Raw genomic sequence first — 23213 nt, 5'->3', positions numbered from 1 at the left:
AATCGCCGTATTACGAAACCGGAAAACGCAAATTTAAAGCAAACTTTGACAAACAAGCATAATAATTAAGTACAAAAACAGTTTTTCAATATCATAATAATAAATAATTTATTTAGAACGGTCATTTAATTTTTTGTTGAGTAACAATCACAGTTTGTTTTTTTTTTAAAACAGTGTTTATAAAAAATATTTTATTCAGAGTTTTTCATAAAAATGGTATTTAAAACAAGGTGTTCATTTTTTTTAAGATGTAATGTTATAAAAATATGATGTAAAAAAAAACAGTTTATATTTTTAATTTTCATTTTATAAATTTAGACAGAATAGATGGAGGCGATGCAACAAATTAGCTCACAAAATTTATTTGGGCCAACTCTTTCACGCCACATAAATTCATTTAAATATGAAGTGAAGAGGGTATTATTATACAAACACCGTGACAGCGTTAGGGTTAGGGTTAGGATTAGGGTTAGGGTTAGGGTTAGGGTTAGGGTTTAGGGTTAGGGTTTAGGGTTAGGGTTAGGGTTAGGTTTAGGGTTAGGGTTAGGGTTAGAGTTGGGGTTAGGGTTAGTGTTAGGGTTAGGGTTAATTCGCTGTCACGGTGTTTGTATAGTTTTACCGTGAAGAGAGCCCTTGATGTACCGAATTGACGACAAAGTTTTTTCTTCGCTCGCATCCACGTATTTTCAATAAGTTGAGTATTTATAGTCGCGTCGTTAGGCTCCACAAAATTTCTTTCGTGGACAACAACACCGTGGCTGTAAATACCAAAGTCAATGTCTGCTACGGTTGCATAAGCACTCCACCCATCGCTTATTATACGAGTCCCGGGTAAGATCCATTGGCGAATTATAGGGACCAGAGTTTCACGTTTTCTGTCTGGAACCTCGATCAAAAGGCAATTCTTAGAGCCTCGTTCGATGGCGCCGAACACCCAATGGCTACGTCGGACAGTTCCTCTGTGATATTTCCGAGGGTAAAAATGGCTTTCATCAATTTCAACCTCTTTTGGGGTCCAGGTCTCATCTACACCCCCCAATTGAATTGGGTTTTGTTCAATGTACTGAGTGCACACTTCCCTCAAAAAGTTGCACCAGTCGCTCACTGTGTTGGCACTCACCTCACTTTCTGTTGCCATAGTTTTTTGTGGAAAATCCATGCTCCCTCCACATATACATAATTATTACAATGGTTCTTAGATTGAGGTTGCTTCTTTGAAAAAAAGAGTTCGTTCTAATTGTATTACGATATCCATCGTTTCGGCAACGCCATCTCCAACCATCCTTGGATTCGGAATATCGAGCCAACACGCATGGTGACCCACAAATTTGACAATTGCATGAATTGGCTATCAGACGTCTCTGTGCAAGCCATGTCAATATGTGCACGTCATCTGGCATTGCTAACATTAGCCGAGACAATGTCATAGTTTCGCCAAGTATAGCGTTATTGTCATGAACACGAGGAACGAGGAACAAGGGTGATACGTTAAGGGCCATTGATATTTTTGTAATTCTCTGAGGTAGGTAGCAGTTCCAATTCCAGGAATCGTCGTGGTTCAATTCCAGGAATTGTCATGGTTCAATTGCGTTCCGTCGACCACGACCACTTGTTTGTTCTGAATAAAATACTTTTTATAAACACTGTTTTAACTAAAAACAACCTAAGATTGTTTCTCAAAGTTTGCCTATTTTTATAACAACATTATATCAACAAAAAATTAAGGTAATCGTGAAGAAAGAGAGAGCCTGTTTCCTCCGTTTGACTATAGGTGGCGTTACTGTCTGTGCACCCAGTTACGGAAGCACAAAATGTATATAATGGCACCTTTGAAATAAAAATAAATGTTTTTGTTATATTTTAATTTTAAACATGTTTTTTTTTTTGTTTTTTTGCAAACATATTTACGTTTTCTTTTGTTTTTTTTTGTTTTTTTTTCCAAACATATTTAAGTTTTATTTTTCCAAACATTTACGTTTTGTTACTGGTTTATTTTCAAACATTTACGTTTTTGTTTGTTTTTGTTTTTTTTTTTTTTTTGCAAGCATAAACTATGTGTTTTTGCTATATTTTTCTTTTAAACATATTTATGGGTACAACCGTTTTTCCGTGAGTATTTTTTACGCTCTTATAATAAAAAAAAATCAACGTTTTTTTCTTTTATCTTTTTTTTTATGGACCCCCCCCACTTTTTTCTTAATTTTTCTGCACTTATTTTACCTTTTCCGCGAGTATTTATATATATATTTGAAAAAGGATATTGTAAAACCTTATTGAAACTACTATTAAAAAATAGCGCGGTACAATAAGTGCATAAGCAAACTTTTTAAAAAGAAAAATATTTCAAAAATATTTAGTTTGTGCTTGCAAAAAAAACGTAAAAACAAACAAAAACGTAAATGTTTGAAAATAAACAAATAAACTTAAATATGTTTGCAAAAACAAAAAAAAACGTAAATATGTTTGAAAAAAAACAAAAAAACAAACTTAAATACGTTTGCAAAAAAAAACAAAACAAAAAAAAAACAAAGAAAAACATGTTTAAAATTAAAATATAACAAAAACATTTATTTCTATTTCAAAGGTGGCATTATATACATTTTGTGATTCCATAACTGGGTGGACAAACAGTAACGCCACCTATAGTCAAACGGAGGAAACAGGCTCTCTCTTTCTTCACGATTACCAAAATTAAATACAAACAAATTGTGATTGTTTGTCAAAGTTTGCCTTCAAGGCTGCGTTTTCCATTTGCACGATTCATGTTTTGGATCAACCGGATCACGTGACTCTTCTGGCGGCCATGTTGTAAGCCCTAACGGTATTTTTGGAGATTACCCGAAAAGGATTATTGTAAAACCTGAATCTTACTTGAAACTACTATTAAAATAACAAAAACAAAAAAATATGTTTGCAAAAAATATAAATAAATAAAACTTAAATATGTTTGAAAAAAAAAAAAAAAAAAAAAAAAACGTTTAAAATTAAAATATAACAAAAACATTTATTTTTATTTCAAGGGTGCCATTACATACATTTTGTGCTTCCATAACTGGGTGGACCGACTAACGCGAACGGAGGAAACAAGCTCTCTCTTTCTTCCAGATTATCAAATAGTGTGGATCAGTAAGTGCATTAGCACCAAATCGCCCGAGACTCGAAAATTTTTTTTTGGTATTATTATACAAACACCGTGACAGCGAATTAGTAAAAACAGACGTAGTATTCTGTTACGTTTCGGTGTGCTGAACACGAATCTGAAAACTGGGTTAGGGTTAGGGTTAGGGTTATTATTAATAATTCGCTGTCACGGTATTTGTATAAATTTACCTTTTTTTTTAACTATTGGTATCAATCCAACAAATAAATATCACCACGACATTTACACCGTGGATTTCTACTATCAGTATTGTGTTTTATTTTGAAGTTTTGAGACGATTTCCGGACTCCAAAGGTGACATCTTTGTTTTCGTTTTAATCTAAGTTGCATTTTAACCTTAATAAACGCTGTAAAATAACTTAAACACCCCAAAAATTATCTATGTAGGTAAAAGAGTTTTTTTTTTTTTTTTTTTAACAAAGGAGTCACCACTTATTAAGGGCCAGCGAATATAACATAACATATATAACATATAACATATATTGAGCGAGTAACATATATTGAGCGAGTTTCTAACAGTATTTCGTCTAGTTTTTGGGGTTTTTTTAAACTCCTTTTCCCAAACTTACTGTGACAAAGAGAGAATCGGGCGCCATTTTTAACTTTCCAATACATCGGTAAACACTATGTTTTTCGAACTGAACAAACATGTTACATTAAATAAAAACACTAAAGACATATCCACTTAGGTAGTAAGTATTACTGTACACATAGATTCGAAAAAGTTGTCAAAAAAAATATATATATGTTATCAAAGGCAAGATAAGTTACTTTTCTACCAAACTGGATATATTTTTTGTGTTTTTATTCAATGTAACATATTTATTCAGCTCGAAAAACATGCAATGTTTACCGATGTATTGGACAATTCAAAATGGCAGCCGACTCTCTCTTAAACACGGTAAGTTCGGGAAAAGGTGTTATAAATAATAAACTAGACAAAATACTATTTAAAAACCACCGAATATATGTCAACCTATGTCACGGTAATATATATTGAGCGAATTTCTAACAGTATTTATTATTTTTCGTTTGTGAAAAATATTTTTTAACCACGTGTGTGGTGACTATCTCAATAAATAAAAATTAAAAAAAAAATTTATAAAAATTCAAGTCGTTTAATAATATTTTAACTGCAAACAAACCTTTTTTCTTAAACGTTTTCAAAACAAGCGTTGTTTTCCTTGTTGATAAAACAAAAGTTCCTTTTGCACAAAATTAATCATAAACAAACAAGTCTAGACAAAGACGTGTGGATATAGTTGGTTATTATTGAAGATACTCTTTGAAACCAGACAGATGAATTAAAAGTACGTGAATAACCACTTCTATATTTGCAGTCGATAGAAATGTGAAAAACGTGTGTTGCCGAGTAACAAGCTCTTCTCCGCCGTCATCCAGCCGATCAGGGGTTGTTAGATAAATATTTAAAGCCAAATTTAGCACGAAAAAAAAAGCCAAAAAGGCCAAATTAAAAAATAATGGAGACGCCATTATTTTTCGGGCACCTATCAAAAATCAGAGGGAGAAATCAGTATTTTAAACTATGATCGGCGAAGTAGGAAATAAATAACAAAATAATTATAAAATTGTTTTATATTTTTTTACGCAGACTTTTCAATAAATGTGTTATTTATTGAAAACGTCACTACATAGGAACGTTGTTTTAAAGCGTCGATAATGTAAACACGATTTTTGTCTCGCATTTTCATTATTTTTGATGCTGTAAAAAATTTTTTTGGTATTATTATACAAACACCGTGACAGCGAATTAGTAAAAACAGACGTAGTATTCTGTTACGTTTCGGTGTGGCATGTCCGCGTGTGCTGAACACGAATCTGAAAACTGGGTTAGGGTTAGGGTACATTTTTTTCTACTAATTCGCTGTCACGGTATTTGTTTACATTTACCAATTTTTTTTAATATTAACAGTTTATTTGAAGCTTTTTCTATTAAGTGGTAAAAAAGTTAGGATGATAATGTTAAATTACAATTACATCGTGTTACATATGGCGGGGGGGGGGGTAAAACTGTGGCGCGCGTTGGAGATACCCATGTGTTAACAATTAAATGTTTTGGTTTTCAAATGGCGCTCGCAAAACAAGGTACTCTTGCATAATTTGTTCGAAAATGTTTTTCCTCAAATATACACACCCACATGTATGCACGCACATACACGCATATACACATCCTCATATACATACAATCACATGTACGCGCACATGTACGCACACATGCGAAACGTCATTTCCCCTGAAAGGAATTCTAGACATGCGCAGTCAGAACACAAACCCCGATATAAAAGTCAACACAACCATTCAACTTCCTTTTTCTTCCCTTTTTGCCTGGGTTCGTCAACCAGGCAAGTACGGCATTCACAAGCTCTTGGCTTGAAGACTTTTCCACGTGGACGACTGCTATCATGAACGCATGGTTTTGCTGAGCCACCACTCCCTTTCTCTTTCCCTTTCTACATGCGGGACTACCATTTCTCGTCCCCACTTCATTCCTTTCTTTTCCACGCGTTAGTCGTCAACGACTGAATGGACATTTGTTCCACCTAAACCTTTTATTTTCGACAGAAAATAAACGACATGTTTATTTTATCCAGCAATTGAGTTTTGTTTCCTTCTTTCCATTCGTTTCATTATTTTCTTTCGTAGCGAGTTAGGATATTTATATCCTGGTCCGCAACAAACGATGGTGACCCCATTATTTTAAAATGAAATGAATGAGTTTGAACGAAACACGCGGTAAACTAAACTCTCCCACACAAATCCACGCCACACAGGAAAAATAATTTTTCTCTAAAAAAAACAAAAAACAGACAAACTTGTCGGTCACGAGGAGGAACATTTTCAAACCGCGCACAAGAAATAAAAAATAAAAATTTCAACAAAAAAAAATCAAAAAACAAAATGGAACTTCAACAGACGGACTTCTACAACAAAAACATGGCATTAAACATTCGGCAACCTGACCAAAACCGAGACGAGGAATTAGCAGAATTAAAGTCTGTGGTTGAAAAGCTTTCCAAGCAGCTAGCCGACACTTCAAACGCATCAACATTATTCCAGAAACTAGCGGGGGTACCCGGCGTTGCCCAAGTGTTTGTTTCCGGGACGGGGGGGGGGAGTTTTAAAAAATGTTATGGTAGGTAAGTAGGAAGGATCAAACCCGGAGTCATGAGTAAAAGTAGGAAAATAAAGTGTGAAAAAAAAAAAAAAAAAAAAACATCTGCAACGTTAACAGTTCGGCCACCAAGAAAAGTCCATTCCAGTTGTTTAGGGAAAAAAAAAAAAAAAAAAAAAAAAACAACTACGGTAGGTCGGCGCGAACGTGAAAATATAATGTGAATTGTCCAGCACGCTAACCACTACGCCACAGAGCACTGCAGCTTAGTTTAGTGATTTTAAATAACTTCACATGAAAGAACTACGAAGCCAAACCGGTGTTCTCTTCTCAACTGTTCCTTGTGAACGATCCTCAAACGGTGTTAAGTGGTGGCAGGAGGAGGAGGAATTTATTAGAGAGAAAATATTTTACCACTTCCATTGATCTTAACCGATTTTGGCCGTGACTTCTCAGCAGAAAAAGTATAGAAATCTAAGATTATCGAGGAATTTGAGAAATAATAAGCCTATAACACACCTCAGATATTGTTCTGCCGTTTGTGCATGAAATATCTTGATTTTTAATCCTATTAATGTCAAAATCAGACGGGAAAAAATGAGTTCATTTTATTTATATAGAGAAGAGATAGAGATTACGACACGCCGCGAGGTTACAGGCGAAGAAGTTTAAGCAGAAACCGGTCCACATCACGAGATAAACAAGATGTTTGTTTCTACCACAGGAGATTCGGCGTCGACGCGAGAAAATGCACTACACCCTGCGCGTTCAAAAAACCAGCACAGGGAAACGAACTTTCCAGCCAGTAACGACGACGACTGTAACTGGAGCACAAAAAAAAAAGGTTGTCTGTTTCATATCCGTGACAAAATTCACGGATATAACTTTTTAATAGACACCGGAGTGGAAATCATCGTCATACCGACACCGCATGGCCACCCAACAGGGATTCAATTTTTCAACCTACAAGCCGTCAACGGTACAAAAATACCCACTTTTGGCGAGAAAACTTTAAATTTAAACCTTGGAATGCGAAGAAATTTTTTATGGAATTTCACCATAGCCAGTGTGACCACTCCAATATTGGAGGCGGACTTTTTAGCCCATTTCAACCTGTCTGTCGACATGCACACCTTGACAGACAATGAAACGAAGATTTCGGTGAGAGGAACTACCTTGAAATTTTTAACCACCGGAATCAGCACTGCCGGTTACTCCAAAAATTTCCTAAACTTTCCCAGCCGTTTAAAAACATGGACCCCATCAAGCATAACGCTAAGCACTATATCAAGACCACAGGACCGCCCGTCTATTCAGCCCCCAGACGCTTGAAACCGGGTAAATACAAATTGGCAAAATCCGAGTTTCAAAACCTACTCCACATGGGAATAATACGGCCCTCGAAAAGTGTTTGGTCATCACCACTCCACATGGTACAGAAAGCTGACAACACCACATGGTGCCCGTACGGAGATTTTAGACGCTTAAACGCGAAAACAGTTCCAGATAGATATCCTATTCCCCATATCCATGACTTCACCAATGGACTCCAAGGCGCCACAATTTTCTCCAAACTGAACCTCGTAAAGGCATATTTTCAAATTCCAGTCGTTTTATTTTTTGCATAATCGCGCGGGAGCAGACGTGATTCAACGATAATTACATTGGGTAAACGCTAATAAAAGCCCATGGACACTGTAGTGTTATTGTCGCGGCTTGGCCGCTAACAAACAACAACAACAACAACGACAGCATTACAGACGACCAGCAATTAACAGCCTCCGCCGAAATCAGCAGTAGCAAGTAAACAACAACAACAACAACAACGACAGCGCAACAGACGACAAGCAATTGACGGCCTTCGCCAAAATCAGCAGTAGCAGTAATGTCGGCGGCTGTCACGTGATTTCAGGGCCCCGTTGTAGAAAAGAAATTTAAAAAAAACATCTTTTCTACAACAAAAACAAAAACAACAAACTTTAATTTCCTGGAAAAACTTCGTGAAATACAAACAACGAAATCCTTCAGCATCGACTGTTCGTAAAGAACACATCCGGGAATTAATATTAACTGTTGTTTAGAAATAGAAACAACTTCCTGCCCGCCCCCGGTATCTAGCAGCCCTCTGAATATTTTCGGCGATATTTCACCGCTCGGCAGCTTGGTCCCGGCAAAGCTCTGCACTTGCTCACGGTTCCCTAACCGTTCGACGCTCGCGCAATCACTGTGACTCCAGTCTCACCACTGTAGCAGTCCAGTCCACCACCACTACAGTGGCTCCGGTCTCCACACCGTAGAAGTCCACCACCACTACAGTGGGTCCGGTCTCCACGCCGTAGAAGTCCACCACCACTACCGTGGCTCCGGTCTCCACGCCGTAGAAGTCCACCACCACTACCGTGGCTCTGGTCTCCACGCCGTAGAAGTCCACCACCACTACCGTGGCTCCGGTCTCCACGCCGTAGAAGTCCACATCATCACCACGACTCCATCCTCCATGTCGTCTGTACCTTTCATACACTGACTCCTCCCTCAGTGTCAGTCCGATCCGAGCGTCCGTCCGTACTTGATGAACACTGAACCCTCAGTGTTGCTAATTCGTTCGACCGTACCTCTCATACACTGACTCCTCCCTCAGTGTCAGTTCGATCCGAGCGCCTGTCCGTACCTGATGAACACTGAACCCTCAGTGTTGCCAATTCGTTCGTCCGTACCTCTCATACACTGACATCTTTCTCAGTGACTTTCCGATCCGAACGCCCGTCCGTACCTGATGAACACTGAACCCTCAGTGTTACCAATTCGTTCGTCCGTACCTCTCATACACTGACATCTTTCTCAGTGACTGTCCGATCTGAGCGCCTGTCCGTACCTGATGAACACTGAACCCTCAGTGTTACCAATTCGTTCGTCCGTACCTCTCATACACTGACATCTTTCTCAGTGACTGTCCGATCCGAGCGCCCATCCGTACTTGATGAACACTGAACCCTCAGTGTTGCTAATTCGTTCGTCCGTACCTCTCATACACTGATTTCTCCCTCAGTGACTGTCCGATCCGAGCACCCGTCCGTACCTAATGAATGCTGAAACCTCAGTGTTGCCAATTGTCCGTCCGTTCCTCTCATAACCTGAGGCTAACGTATCGGTACTATCCCAGTCGGACCCAAGTCAACCAATCACCCGCATCAGTTACCACGCCGATTCCTCCGACGTCATTCCAGCTTACGGCGAACCGACAAGCATCCCCCTGACAGAATACACCGGCGACGGATCCCGGACCAACGTCGCCCAGTGAGAAAATTCGCATTTGCCACCCTTTCATTTGCTTAAATAAAAGGCGAATCTTCGTCTTTAAACTAAACCACCCGAGTTTGTCATTCTTCTTTGTCCTGTTGTTTTCTTCCTTGTCCTTGTGTCTGATATATATTTAGTTGCACGGTCAGTTGGCTAACCTCCTTCTGGCCTCCCCGCAACAAGTGGTGACCCCGACGTGATCTACAGGCACAGGCTTGGAAAAACAGTCAGGCAGAGAAGATGGCAGAAAGCACAGAGCCGGAGATTAACTTTTCTGCCCCGCTGGTCCAGTTACCGCCTTACAATCCAGTGAACCCCAGGAGTTGGTTTATCCAGCTCGAAGCAATTTTTGCAGCCCGGAGGGTCGTTCGCCAGGACTCGAAATACGCCTCAGTGGTGCAGGCACTACCTCCATCTATGGTAGAAGAAGTAGAGGACATCCTCCTCAACACTCCAGAGCAACTCCCATATACCTGCCTAAAGGAAGCAATCCTCAAGCGAACCGGCCGTTCAGACGAGGATCTCATCAGAGACCTATTTTCAAATGTGACTCTCGGGGACAGAACCCCATCCCAGCTCCTGCGACTGATGAAGAGCCGACTCGGCAACAACAGCATGGCAGAGCCCATTCTCCGCGATCTTTGGTTGGATCGGCTTCCGCAAAACATTACCCAGGTCCTGGCACTGGTACCCGTAGAGACGCCCCTGGAAATAGTGGCAGACTCGGCCGACAAAGTATACTTACAGGCCCACCAACGGATACATCATGTCGAGAGTGACCCCGGGCACCGCTCACGACGATTGGAAGACGAACTTACTCGACTGCGAGCAGAGCTGAGAGAGCTCAAACTCTCCCTACGCCAGAGACAACGTAGCCCAATACCCCACACCCGGAACCGAAGCCGTACCCGCTCCCCAAGCCGAGGACGAAGGAACCTCCCAGGCACATGTTGGTACCACCAATCCTTCGGTGACCGGGCCCAAAAATGCCAACCTCCTTGCAATTACAATAAGGCCCAGGGAAACGAATAAACCGACAGACAGCGACGACTACTCCTGTCGGGACACATCCACACAGTCGTCTTTTCTATGTGTGGGACCGTAATAACGGTCTCAAATTCTTAGTGGACACCGGCGCCGCTATCAGTGTTATACCACCCACCAACAGACCCACCCTGAAACCCACCTCCTTTCAACTTCGAGCAGCAAATGGATCAACCATACAAACCTTCGGCAACAAGGAACTCACCCTCAACCTCAACCTCAGGCGGGACTTCAAATGGTCATTTACATTGGCCGATGTGAAAACACCATTACTCGGTGCCGATTTCCTGGCCCACTACAACCTGTCCGTCCACATGAGGACAAGAACCCTGTCTGACGGCATGACCTCGATAAAAATCATAGGAACCCCTTCAAGCCTCAACACGACGGGAATCAGCGTGGCAACACAACACGATCCACGGTACGCAACCATCCTGCACCGGTACAAGGACCTAACTCAGCCCATTAAATCTACCGATGCAGGGGAACACCAGACGCAACACCACATTAAGACGACCGGACAACCAGCATTTTCCCGACCCAGAAGTCTACCTCCACACAAACTAGCTTACGCCAAGAAAGTATTTGAAGAGATGTTGGCGGACAACACCATCCGCCCATCGGACAGCCCATATGCTTCACCACTGCACCTGGTACCCAAACCGAACGGCGAGTTCCGTATATGCGTGGACTATCGGAAACTAAATTCATCCACGGTCCCCGACCGGTACCCCGTTCCTCACATCCATGACTTCGCCGCCGGCCTACAGGGAGCTAGAATTTTTTCGAAAATAGACCTGACTAAGGCCTACTATCAGGTCCCAGTGGCCCCAGAGGACATCCCAAAGACAGCAGTGACAACTCCCTTTGGACTCTTTGAGTTTACCAAAATGCCTTTCGGATTACGCAACGCAGCCCAAACATTTCAGAGACTCATAGACGAAGTCTTGCGTGGACTACCTTACGTCTATGCTTACATTGACGACATCCTGGTGGCTAGCAGAGATGCTGACCTACACGAGAAACATCTGGATGAAGTGTTCCGCCGCCTAGCACATTACGGCCTCCGGATCAACCCAGACAAATGTGAATTCGGAGCACACCACATTGACTTTTTAGGCCATCACACCGACGCTCGTGGAATCACCCCTCTGCCAGAGAAAGTAGAAGCTATCCAGAATTTTCCGGTACCCACGTCAATCAAGCAGCTGCGACGTTTCCTGGGAATGATAAATTTTTACCGAAGATTCATCCCAGGATGCTCAAGTCTCCTCACCCCTCTGACGAATATCATACAGAGAAAAAACAAACCCATCTCTCTGGAAGGCGACCAGCTGAAGTCCTTCCACACAGCAAAAGCATCACTGGCTAACTTCACGAAATTAGCACACCTTGACCAGGACGTCCGAACGCGGATATTCCTCACGACAGACGCTTCAGACACTGGAGTCGGGGCCGTGGTAGAACAAGAGATCGATAATCAGCGAAGTCCAATCGCATTCTTCTCAGCTAAATTATCGTCGGCCCAGTCGAGGTACAGCACCTTCTCAAAAGAACTCCTGGCAATATACCTTGCCATCAAACACTTCCGGCACCTATTGGAAGGAAGACATTTCACGGTTCTTACAGATCACAAACCGTTAACAACCTCCTTGTCAAACAACTCTGACAAGTATTCGACACGCGAATCAGGCATTTCGCAGTTCACGTCCGATATCCAATACGTGAAAGGAAGAGACAATGCTGTTGCCGACGCCCTGTCCCGCTCTGACGTCAACTCTATTGAAGACGGCCCACTCAGCCAAGAGATGATAGCGACAGCTCAGGGATCCGACACAACCCTCCCTGAGGCCTTAGAAAACACATCTCTGCAACTAAAGGAATTTCCGGCACCGTTCAGCAGTAAGACCTTGTACTGCGACACAAAGTTGAGCAATCCCAGGCCCTACGTACCACCGGCACTGAGGAAACAAATCTTCGACCACTTTCATGGATTATCACACCCCAGCAAACGGGCAACCGTTAAACTTATCGCTGACCGTTTCGTCTGGCCTAACATGAACTTCGATGTCCGGAACTGGGTAGCGACTTGCCTTGAGTGTCAGAAATGCAAGGTCCAACGACACACGAAATCTCCACCAGGCACATTCAACAACCCTGACGCACGGTTTAGCCATATTCACGTCGACATCGTCGGACCTCTCCCGATGTGCCAGGACTTTCAATACCTCCTCACCATAGTCGACCGATTCTCCAGGTGGCCAGTAGCAGTACCCATCAGTGACACCTCTGCTAACACCGTAGCAAAGACAGTACTGCGAGAATGGATAGCCATCTTCGGCGTACCCGGTATCATTACCACAGACCGAGGTGCACAGTTCCAATCCTCACTTTTCCAGGGATTTACGCAGATGCTCGGCGTTAAACATATAAAAACCACCGCCTATCATCCATGCGCCAACGGTCTCGTCGAACGATTTCATCGAACACTCAAAGTTTCTCTATCTACGAAACACCCCACTAACAACTGGGTAGATGAACTCCCCCTAATACTCCTATCTATCCGGAACTCCCTCAAAGAGGATTTGGAATGTTCACCAGCGGAAATAGTATTTGGCACACCACTCTCCTTGCCCGGTCAATTTTTCGATGAAACGAAGCTTGACCTCACTGCTACAAACTCCTTCACCCAAGAACTACGCCATAAAATGGCCCAGTTAAAGTACTCACCGCCAAGGCAACCCACACCAAACACCCACGTTCCACAACAGCTCCGGGATTGCGAATTTATTTTCATCCGTAATGACGCGGTCAAGAAGCCCCTGACACCGACATACCAGGGTCCCTTTAGAGTCCAGAAACGCTCGGACAAGCACCTCACCATCGAGCGAGGAAATCGAACAGACACCGTCTCGATCGATAGAGTAAAACCTGCTCGACTAGAGAAATCCATACACGAGCCTGAACGCAGCTCAATCCATAGAGATCCCCCATCTGCACCAGAAAGCATCCGGGTACAACCTGCTCCACCAGAGCCAGCAGCGGATCGTGAAGCACACACCATTCCACCAAGAAAAACCCGTGTAGGAAGGAAGGTCACCTTCCCAGAAAAATACAAATCCTACATTTACTTTAATTGATAACGATCAATTATCCAGGGAGGGGGCCTTGTCGCGGCTTGGCCGCTAACAAACAACAACAACAACAACGACAGCATTACAGACGACCAGCAATTAACAGACTCCGCCGAAATCAGCAGTAGCAAGTAAACAACAACAACAACAGCACTACAGACGACCAGCAATTAACAGCCTCCGCCGAAATCAGCAGTAGCAAGTAAACAACAACAACAACAACGACAGCGCAACAGACGACAAGCAATTGACGGCCTTCGCCAAAATCAGCAGTAGCAGTAATGTCGGCGGCTGTCACGTGATTTCAGGGCCCCGTTGTAGAAAAGAAATTTAAAAAAAAAATCTTTTCTACAACAAAAACAAAAACAACAAACTTTAATTTCCTGGAAAAACTTCGTGAAATACAAACAACGAAATCCTTCAGCATCGACTGTTCGTAAAGAACACATCCGGGAATTAATATTAACTGTTGTTTAGAAATAGAAACAACTTCCTGCCCGCCCCGGTATCTAGCAGCCCTCTGAATATTTTCGGCGATATTTCACCGCTCGGCAGCTTGGTCCCGGCAAAGCTCTGCACTTGCTCACGGTTCCCTAACCGTTCGACGCTCGCGCAATCACTGTGACTCCAGTCTCACCACTGTAGCAGTCCAGTCCACCACCACTACAGTGGCTCCGGTCTCCACACCGTAGAAGTCCACCACCACTACAGTGGGTCCGGTCTCCACGCCGTAGAAGTCCACCACCACTACCGTGGCTCCGGTCTCCACGCCGTAGAAGTCCACCACCACTACCGTGGCTCTGGTCTCCACGCCGTAGAAGTCCACCACCACTACCGTGGCTCCGGTCTCCACGCCATAGAAGTCCACCACAACTACCGTGGCTCCGTAGAAGTCCACATCATCACCACGACTCCGTCCTCCATGTCGTCTGTACCTTTCATACACTGACTCCTCCCTCAGTGTCAGTCCGATCCGAGCGTCCGTCCGTACTTGATGAACACTGAACCCTCAGTGTTGCCAATTCGTTCGTCCGTACCTCTCATACACTGACATCTTTCTCAGTGACTGTCCGATCCGAACGCCCGTCCGTACCTGATGAAAACTGAACCCTCAGTGTTGCCAATTCGTTCGTCCGTACCTCTCATACACTGACATCTTTCTCAGTGACTTTCCGATCCGAACGCCCGTCCGTACCTGATGAACACTGAACCCTCAGTGTTACCAATTCGTTCGTCCGTACCTCTCATACACTGACATCTTTCTCAGTGACTGTCCGATCTGAGCGCCTGTCCGTACCTGATGAACACTGAACCCTCAGTGTTGCCAATTCGTTCGTCCGTACCTCTCATACACTGACATCTTTCTCAGTGACTGTCCGATCTGAGCGCCTGTCCGTACCTGATGAACACTGAACCCTCAGTGTTGCCAATTCGTTCGTCCGTACTTCTCATACACTGACATCTCTCTCATTGACTGTCCGATCTGAGCGCCTGTCCGTACCTGATGAACACTGAACCCTCAGTGTTGCCAATTCGTTTGTCCGTACCTCTCATACACTGACATCTTTCTCAGTGACTGTCCGATCTGAGCGCCTGTCCGTACCTGATGAACACTGAACCCTCAGTGTTGCCAATTCGTTCATCCGTACCTCTCATACACTGACATCTTTCTCAGTGACTGTCCGATCTGAGCGCCTGTCCGTACCTGATGAACACTGAACCCTCAGTGTTACCAATTCGTTCGTCCGTACCTCTCATACACTGACATCTTTCTCAGTGACTGTCCGATCTGAGCGCCTGTCCGTACCTGATGAACACTGAACCCTCAGTGTTACCAATTCGTTCGTCCGTACCTCTCATACACTGACATCTTTCTCAGTGACTGTCCGATCTGAGCGCCTGTCCGTACCTGATGAACACTGAACCCTCAGTGTTGCCAATTCGTTCGTCCGTACCTCTCATACACTGACATCTTTCTCAGTGACTGTCCGATCTGAGCGCCTGTCCGTACCTGATGAACACTGAACCCTCAGTGTTGCCAATTTGTTCGTCCGTACCTCTCATACACTGACATCTTTCTCAGTGACTGTCCGATCTGAGCGCCTGTCCGTACCTGATGAACACTGAACCCTCAGTGTTGCCAATTCGTTCGTCCGTACCTCTCATACACTGACATCTTTCTCAGTGACTGTCCGATCTGAGCGCCTGTCCGTACCTGATGAACACTGAACCCTCAGTGTTGCCAATTCGTTCGTCCGTTCCTCTCATACACTGACATCTTTCTCAGTGACTGTCCGATCTGAGCGCCTGTCCGTACCTGATGAACACTGAACCCTCAGTGTTACCAATTCGTTCGTCCGTACCTCTCATACACTGACATCTTTCTCAGTGACTGTCCGATCTTAGCGCCTGTCCGTACCTGATGAACACTGAACCCTCAGTGTTACCAATTCGTTCGTCCGTACCTCTCATACACTGACATCTTTCTCAGTGACTGTCCGATCTGAGCGCCTGTCCGTACCTGATGAACACTGAACCCTCAGTGTTGCCAATTCGTTCGTCCGTACCTCTCATACACTGACATCTTTCTCAGTGACTGTCCGATCTGAGCGCCTGTCCGTACCTGATGAACACTGAACCCTCAGTGTTGCCAATTCGTTCGTCCGTACCTCTCATACACTGACATCTTTCTCAGTGACTGTCCGATCTGAGCGCCTGTCCATACCTGATGAACACTGAACCCTCAGTGTGTCCAATTCGTTCATCCGTACCTCTCATACACTGACATCTTTCTCAGTGACTGTCCGATCTGAGCGCCTGTCCGTACCTGATGAACACTGAACCCTCAGTGTTGCCAATTCGTTCGTCCGTACCTCTCATACACTGACATCTTTCTCAGTGACTGTCCGATCTGAGCGCCTGTCCGTACCTGATGAACACTGAACCCTCAGTGTTACCAATTCGTTCGTCCGTACCTCTCATACACTGACATCTTTCTCAGTGACTGTCCGATCTGAGCGCCTGTCCGTACCTGATGAACACTGAACCCTCAGTGTTGCCAATTCGTTCGTCCGTACCTCTCATACACTGACATCTTTCTCAGTGACTGTCCGATCTGAGCGCCTGTCCGTACCTGATGAACACTGAACCCTCAGTGTTACCAATTCGTTCGTCCGTACCTCTCATACACTGACATCTTTCTCAGTGACTGTCCGATCTGAGCGTCTGTCCGTACCTGATGAACACTGAACCCTCAGTGTTACCAATTCGTTCGTCCGTACCTCTCATACACTGACATCTTTCTCAGTGACTGTCCGATCTGAGCGCCTGTCCGTACCTGATGAACACTGAACCCTCAGTGTTGCCAATTCGTTCGTCCGTACCTCTCATACACTGACATCTTTCTCAGTGACTGTCCGATCTGAGCGCCTGTCCGTACCGGATGAACACTGAACCCTCAGTGTTACCAATTCGTTCGTCCGTACCTCTCATACACTGACATCTTTCTCAGTGACTGTCCGATCTGAGCGCCTGTCCGTACCTGATGAACACTGAACCCTCAGTGTTGCCAATTCGTTCGTCCGTACCTCTCATACACTGACATCTTTCTCAGTGACTGTCCGATCTGAGCGCCTGTCCGTACCTGATGAACACTGAACCCTCAGTGTTACCAATTCGTTCGTCCGTACCTCTCATACACTGACATCTTTCTCAGTGACTGTCCGATCTGAGCGCCTGTCCGTACCTGATGAACACTGAACCCTCAGTGTTACCAATTCGTTCGTCCGTACCTCTCATACACTGACATCTTTCTCAGTGACTGTCCGATCTGAGCGCCTGTCCGTACCTGATGAACACTGAACCCTCAGTGTTACCAATTCGTTCGTCCGTACCTCTCATACACTGACATCTTTCTCAGTGACTGTCCGATCTGAGCGCCTGTCCGTACCTGATGAACACTGAACCCTCAGTGTTGCCAATTCGTTCGTCCGTACCTCTCATACACTGACATCTTTCTCAGTGACTGTCCGATCTGAGCGCCTGTCCGTACCTGATGAACACTGAACCCTCAGTGTTACCAATTCGTTCGTCCGTACCTCTCATACACTGACATCTTTCTCAGTGACTGTCCGATCTTAGCGCCTGTCCGTACCTGATGAACACTGAACCCTCAGTGTTACCAATTCGTTCGTCCGTACCTCTCATATACTGACATCTTTCTCAGTGACTGTCCGATCTGAGCGCCTGTCCGTACCTGATGAACACTGAACCCTCAGTGTTGCCAATTCGTTCGTCCGTACCTCTCATACACTGACATCTTTCTCAGTGACTGTCCGATCTGAGCGCCTGTCCGTACCTGATGAACACTGAACCCTCAGTGTTACCAATTCGTTCGTCCGTACCTCTCATACACTGACATCTTTCTCAGTGACTGTCCGATCTGAGCGTCCTGTCCGTACCTGATGAACACTGAACCCTCAGTGTTACCAATTCGTTCGTCCGTACCTCTCATACACTGACATCTTTCTCAGTGACTGTCCGATCTGAGCGCCTGTCCGTACCTGATGAACACTGAACCCTCAGTGTTGCCAATTCGTTCGTCCGTACCTCTCATACACTGACATCTTTCTCAGTGACTGTCCGATCTGAGCGCCTGTCCGTACCTGATGAACACTGAACCCTCAGTGTTACCAATTCGTTCATCCGTACCTCTCATACACTGACATCTTTCTCAGTGACTGTCCGATCTGAGCGCCTGTCCGTACCTGATGAACACTGAACCCTCAGTGTTGCCAATTCGTTCGTCCGTACCTCTCATACACTGACATCTTTCTCAGTGACTGTCCGATCTAAGCGCCTGTCCATACCTGATGAACACTGAACCCTCAGTGTTACCAATTCGTTCGTCCGTACCTCTCATACACTGACATCTTTCTCAGTGACTGTCCGATCTGAGCGCCTGTCCATACCTGATGAACACTGAACCCTCAGTGTTGCCAATTCGTTCGTCCGTACCTCTCATACACTGACATCTTTCTCAGTGACTGTCCGATCTGAGCGCCTGTCCGTACCTGATGAACACTGAACCCTCAGTGTTACCAATTCGTTCGTCCGTACCTCTCATACACTGGCATCTTTCTCAGTGACTGTCCGATCTGAGCGCCTGCCCGTACCTGATGAACACTGAACCCTCAGTGTTGCCAATTCGTTCGTCCGTACCTCTCATACACTGACATCTTTCTCAGTGACTGTCCGATCTGAGCGCCTGTCCGTACCTGATGAACACTGAACCCTCAGTGTTACCAATTCGTTCGTCCGTACCTCTCATACACTGACATCTTTCTCAGTGACTGTCCGATCTGAGCGCCTGTCCGTACCTGATGAACACTGAACCCTCAGTGTTACCAATTCGTTCGTCCGTACCTCTCATACACTGACATCTTTCTCAGTGACTGTCCGATCTGAGCGCCTGTCCGTACCTGATGAACACTGAACCCTCAGTGTTACCAATTCGTTCGTCCGTACCTCTCATACACTGACATCTTTCTCAGTGACTGTCCGATCTGAGCGCCTGTCCGTACCTGATGAACACTGAACCCTCAGTGTTGCCAATTCGTTCGTCCGTACCTCTCATACACTGACATCTTTCTCAGTGACTGTCCGATCTGAGCGCCTGTCCGTACCTGATGAACACTGAACCCTCAGTGTTACCAATTCGTTCGTCCGTACCTCTCATACACTGACATCTTTCTCAGTGACTGTCCGATCTGAGCGCCTGTCCGTACCTGATGAACACTGAACCCTCAGTGTTACCAATTCGTTCGTCCGTACCTCTCATACACTGACATCTTTCTCAGTGACTGTCCGATCTGAGCGCCTGTCCGTACCTGATGAACACTGAACCCTCAGTGTTACCAATTCGTTCGTCCGTACCTCTCATACACTGACATCTTTCTCAGTGACTGTCCGATCTGAGCGCCTGTCCGTACCTGATGAACACTGAACCCTCAGTGTTGCCAATTCGTTCGTCCGTACCTCTCATACACTGACATCTTTCTCAGTGACTGTCCGATCTGAGCGCCTGTCCATACCTGATGAACACTGAACCCTCAGTGTGTCCAATTCGTTCATCCGTACCTCTCATACACTGACATCTTTCTCAGTGACTGTCCGATCTGAGCGCCTGTCCGTACCTGATGAACACTGAACCCTCAGTGTTGCCAATTCGTTCGTCCGTACCTCTCATACACTGACATCTTTCTCAGTGACTGTCCGATCTGAGCGCCTGTCCGTACCTGATGAACACTGAACCCTCAGTGTTGCCAATTCGTTCGTCCGTACCTCTCATACACTGACATCTTTCTCAGTGACTGTCCGATCTGAGCGCCTGTCCGTACCTGATGAACACTGAACCCTCAGTGTTACCAATTCGTTCGTCCGTACCTCTCATACACTGACATCTTTCTCAGTGACTGTCCGATCTGAGCGCCTGTCCGTACCTGATGAACACTGAACCCTCAGTGTTGCCAATTCGTTCGTCCGTACCTCTCATACACTGACATCTTTCTCAGTGACTGTCCGATCTGAGCGCCTGTCCGTACCTGATGAACACTGAACCCTCAGTGTTACCAATTCGTTCGTCCGTACCTCTCATACACTGACATCTTTCTCAGTGACTGTCCGATCTGAGCGCCTGTCCGTACCTGATGAACACTGAACCCTCAGTGTTACCAATTCGTTCGTCCGTACCTCTCATACACTGACATCTTTCTCAGTGACTGTCCGATCTGAGCGCCTGTCCGTACCTGATGAACACTGAACCCTCAGTGTTGCCAATTCGTTCGTCCGTACCTGTCATAAACTGACATCTTTCTCAGTGACTGTCCCATCTGAGCGCCTGTCCGTACCTGATGAACACTGAACCCTCAGTGTTACCAATTCGTTCGTCCGTACCTCTCATACACTGACATCTTTCTCAGTGACTGTCTGATCTGAGCGCCTGTCCGTACCTGATGAACACTGAACCCTCAGTGTTACCAATTCGTTCGTCCGTACCTCTCATACACTGACATCTTTCTCAGTGACTGTCCGATCTGAGCGCCTGTCCGTACCTGATGAACACTGAACCCTCAGTGTTGCCAATTCGTTCGTCCGTACCTCTCATACACTGACATCTTTCTCAGTGACTGTCCGATCTGAGCGCCTGTCCGTACCTGATGAACACTGAACCCTCAGTGTTACCAATTCGTTCGTCCGTACCTCTCATACACTGACATCTTTCTCAGTGACTGTCCGATCTGAGCGTCTGTCCGTACCTGATGAACACTGAACCCTCAGTGTTACCAATTCGTTCGTCCGTACCTCTCATACACTGACATCTTTCTCAGTGACTGTCCGATCTGAGCGCCTGTCCGTACCTGATGAACACTGAACCCTCAGTGTTGCCAATTCGTTCGTCCGTACCTCTCATACACTGACATCTTTCTCAGTGACTGTCCGATCTGAGCGCCTGTCCGTACCGGATGAACACTGAACCCTCAGTGTTACCAATTCGTTCGTCCGTACCTCTCATACACTGACATCTTTCTCAGTGACTGTCCGATCTGAGCGCCTGTCCGTACCTGATGAACACTGAACCCTCAGTGTTGCCAATTCGTTCGTCCGTACCTCTCATACACTGACATCTTTCTCAGTGACTGTCCGATCTGAGCGCCTGTCCGTACCTGATGAACACTGAACCCTCAGTGTTACCAATTCGTTTGTCCGTACCTCTCATACACTGACATCTTTCTCAGTGACTGTCCGATCTGAGCGCCTGTCCGTACCTGATGAACACTGAACCCTCAGTGTTACCAATTCGTTCGTCCGTACCTCTCATACACTGACATCTTTCTCAGTGACTGTCCGATCTGAGCGCCTGTCCGTACCTGATGAACACTGAACCCTCAGTGTTACCAATTCGTTCGTCCGTACCTCTCATACACTGACATCTTTCTCAGTGACTGTCCGATCTGAGCGCCTGTCCGTACCTGATGAACACTGAACCCTCAGTGTTGCCAATTCGTTCGTCCGTACCTCTCATACACTGACATCTTTCTCAGTGACTGTCCGATCTGAGCGCCTGTCCGTACCTGATGAACACTGAACCCTCAGTGTTACCAATTCGTTCGTCCGTACCTCTCATACACTGACATCTTTCTCAGTGACTGTCCGATCTTAGCGCCTGTCCGTACCTGATGAACACTGAACCCTCAGTGTTACCAATTCGTTCGTCTGTACCTCTCATACACTGACATCTTTCTCAGTGACTGTCCGATCTGAGCGCCTGTCCGTACCTGATGAACACTGAACCCTCAGTGTTGCCAATTCGTTCGTCCGTACCTCTCATACACTGACATCTTTCTCAGTGACTGTCCGATCTGAGCGCCTGTCCGTACCTGATGAACACTGAACCCTCAGTGTTACCAATTCGTTCGTCCGTACCTCTCATACACTGACATCTTTCTCAGTGACTGTCCGATCTGAGCGTCTGTCCGTACCTGATGAACACTGAACCCTCAGTGTTACCAATTCGTTCGTCCGTACCTCTCATACACTGACATCTTTCTCAGTGACTGTCCGATCTGAGCGCCTGTCCGTACCTGATGAACACTGAACCCTCAGTGTTGCCAATTCGTTCGTCCGTACCTCTCATACACTGACATCTTTCTCAGTGACTGTCCGATCTGAGCGCCTGTCCGTACCTGATGAACACTGAACCCTCAGTGTTACCAATTCGTTCGTCCGTACCTCTCATACACTGACATCTTTCTCAGTGACTGTCCGATCTGAGCGCCTGTCCGTACCTGATGAACACTGAACCCTCAGTGTTGCCAATTCGTTCGTCCGTACCTCTCATACACTGACATCTTTCTCAGTGACTGTCCGATCTGAGCGCCTGTCCATACCTGATGAACACTGAACCCTCAGTGTTACCAATTCGTTCGTCCGTACCTCTCATACACTGACATCTTTCTCAGTGACTGTCCGATCTGAGCGCCTGTCCATACCTGATGAACACTGAACCCTCAGTGTTGCCAATTCGTTCGTCCGTACCTCTCATACACTGACATCTTTCTCAGTGACTGTCCGATCTGAGCGCCTGTCCGTACCTGATGAACACTGAACCCTCAGTGTTACCAATTCGTTCGTCCGTACCTCTCATACACTGGCATCTTTCTCAGTGACTGTCCGATCTGAGCGCCTGCCCGTACCTGATGAACACTGAACCCTCAGTGTTGCCAATTCGTTCGTCCGTACCTCTCATACACTGACATCTTTCTCAGTGACTGTCCGATCTGAGCGCCTGTCCGTACCTGATGAACACTGAACCCTCAGTGTTACCAATTCGTTCGTCCGTACCTCTCATACACTGACATCTTTCTCAGTGACTGTCCGATCTGAG

General features: G+C 45.3%; 1 protein-coding gene across 4 annotated transcripts in view; it reads right to left on the bottom strand.

The window, feature by feature from the left end:
* LOC145291314 (uncharacterized) overlaps positions 1-23213 on the bottom strand; it is a 464874-nt gene that overhangs the window by 385150 nt on the left and 56511 nt on the right. The window contains exon 1 of one of the 4 annotated variants that reach the window (XM_080137048.1): positions 4306-4590. The exons of the other annotated variants lie outside the window; for them this stretch is intronic. The gene's annotated coding sequence lies outside the window, so the exon portion shown is untranslated. Of the gene's footprint in view, positions 1-4305; positions 4591-23213 lie in introns of those variants that run through there. 4 annotated transcript variants of the gene reach the window in all.

This window comes from Euprymna scolopes, chromosome 12 (assembly GCF_053919585.1).
Source record: "Euprymna scolopes isolate OS-2025 chromosome 12, ASM5391958v1, whole genome shotgun sequence".
In the NCBI taxonomy this organism is placed as follows: Eukaryota; Metazoa; Mollusca; class Cephalopoda; order Sepiida; family Sepiolidae; genus Euprymna; species Euprymna scolopes.
This window is presented reverse-complemented; position numbering and strand designations above follow the sequence as displayed.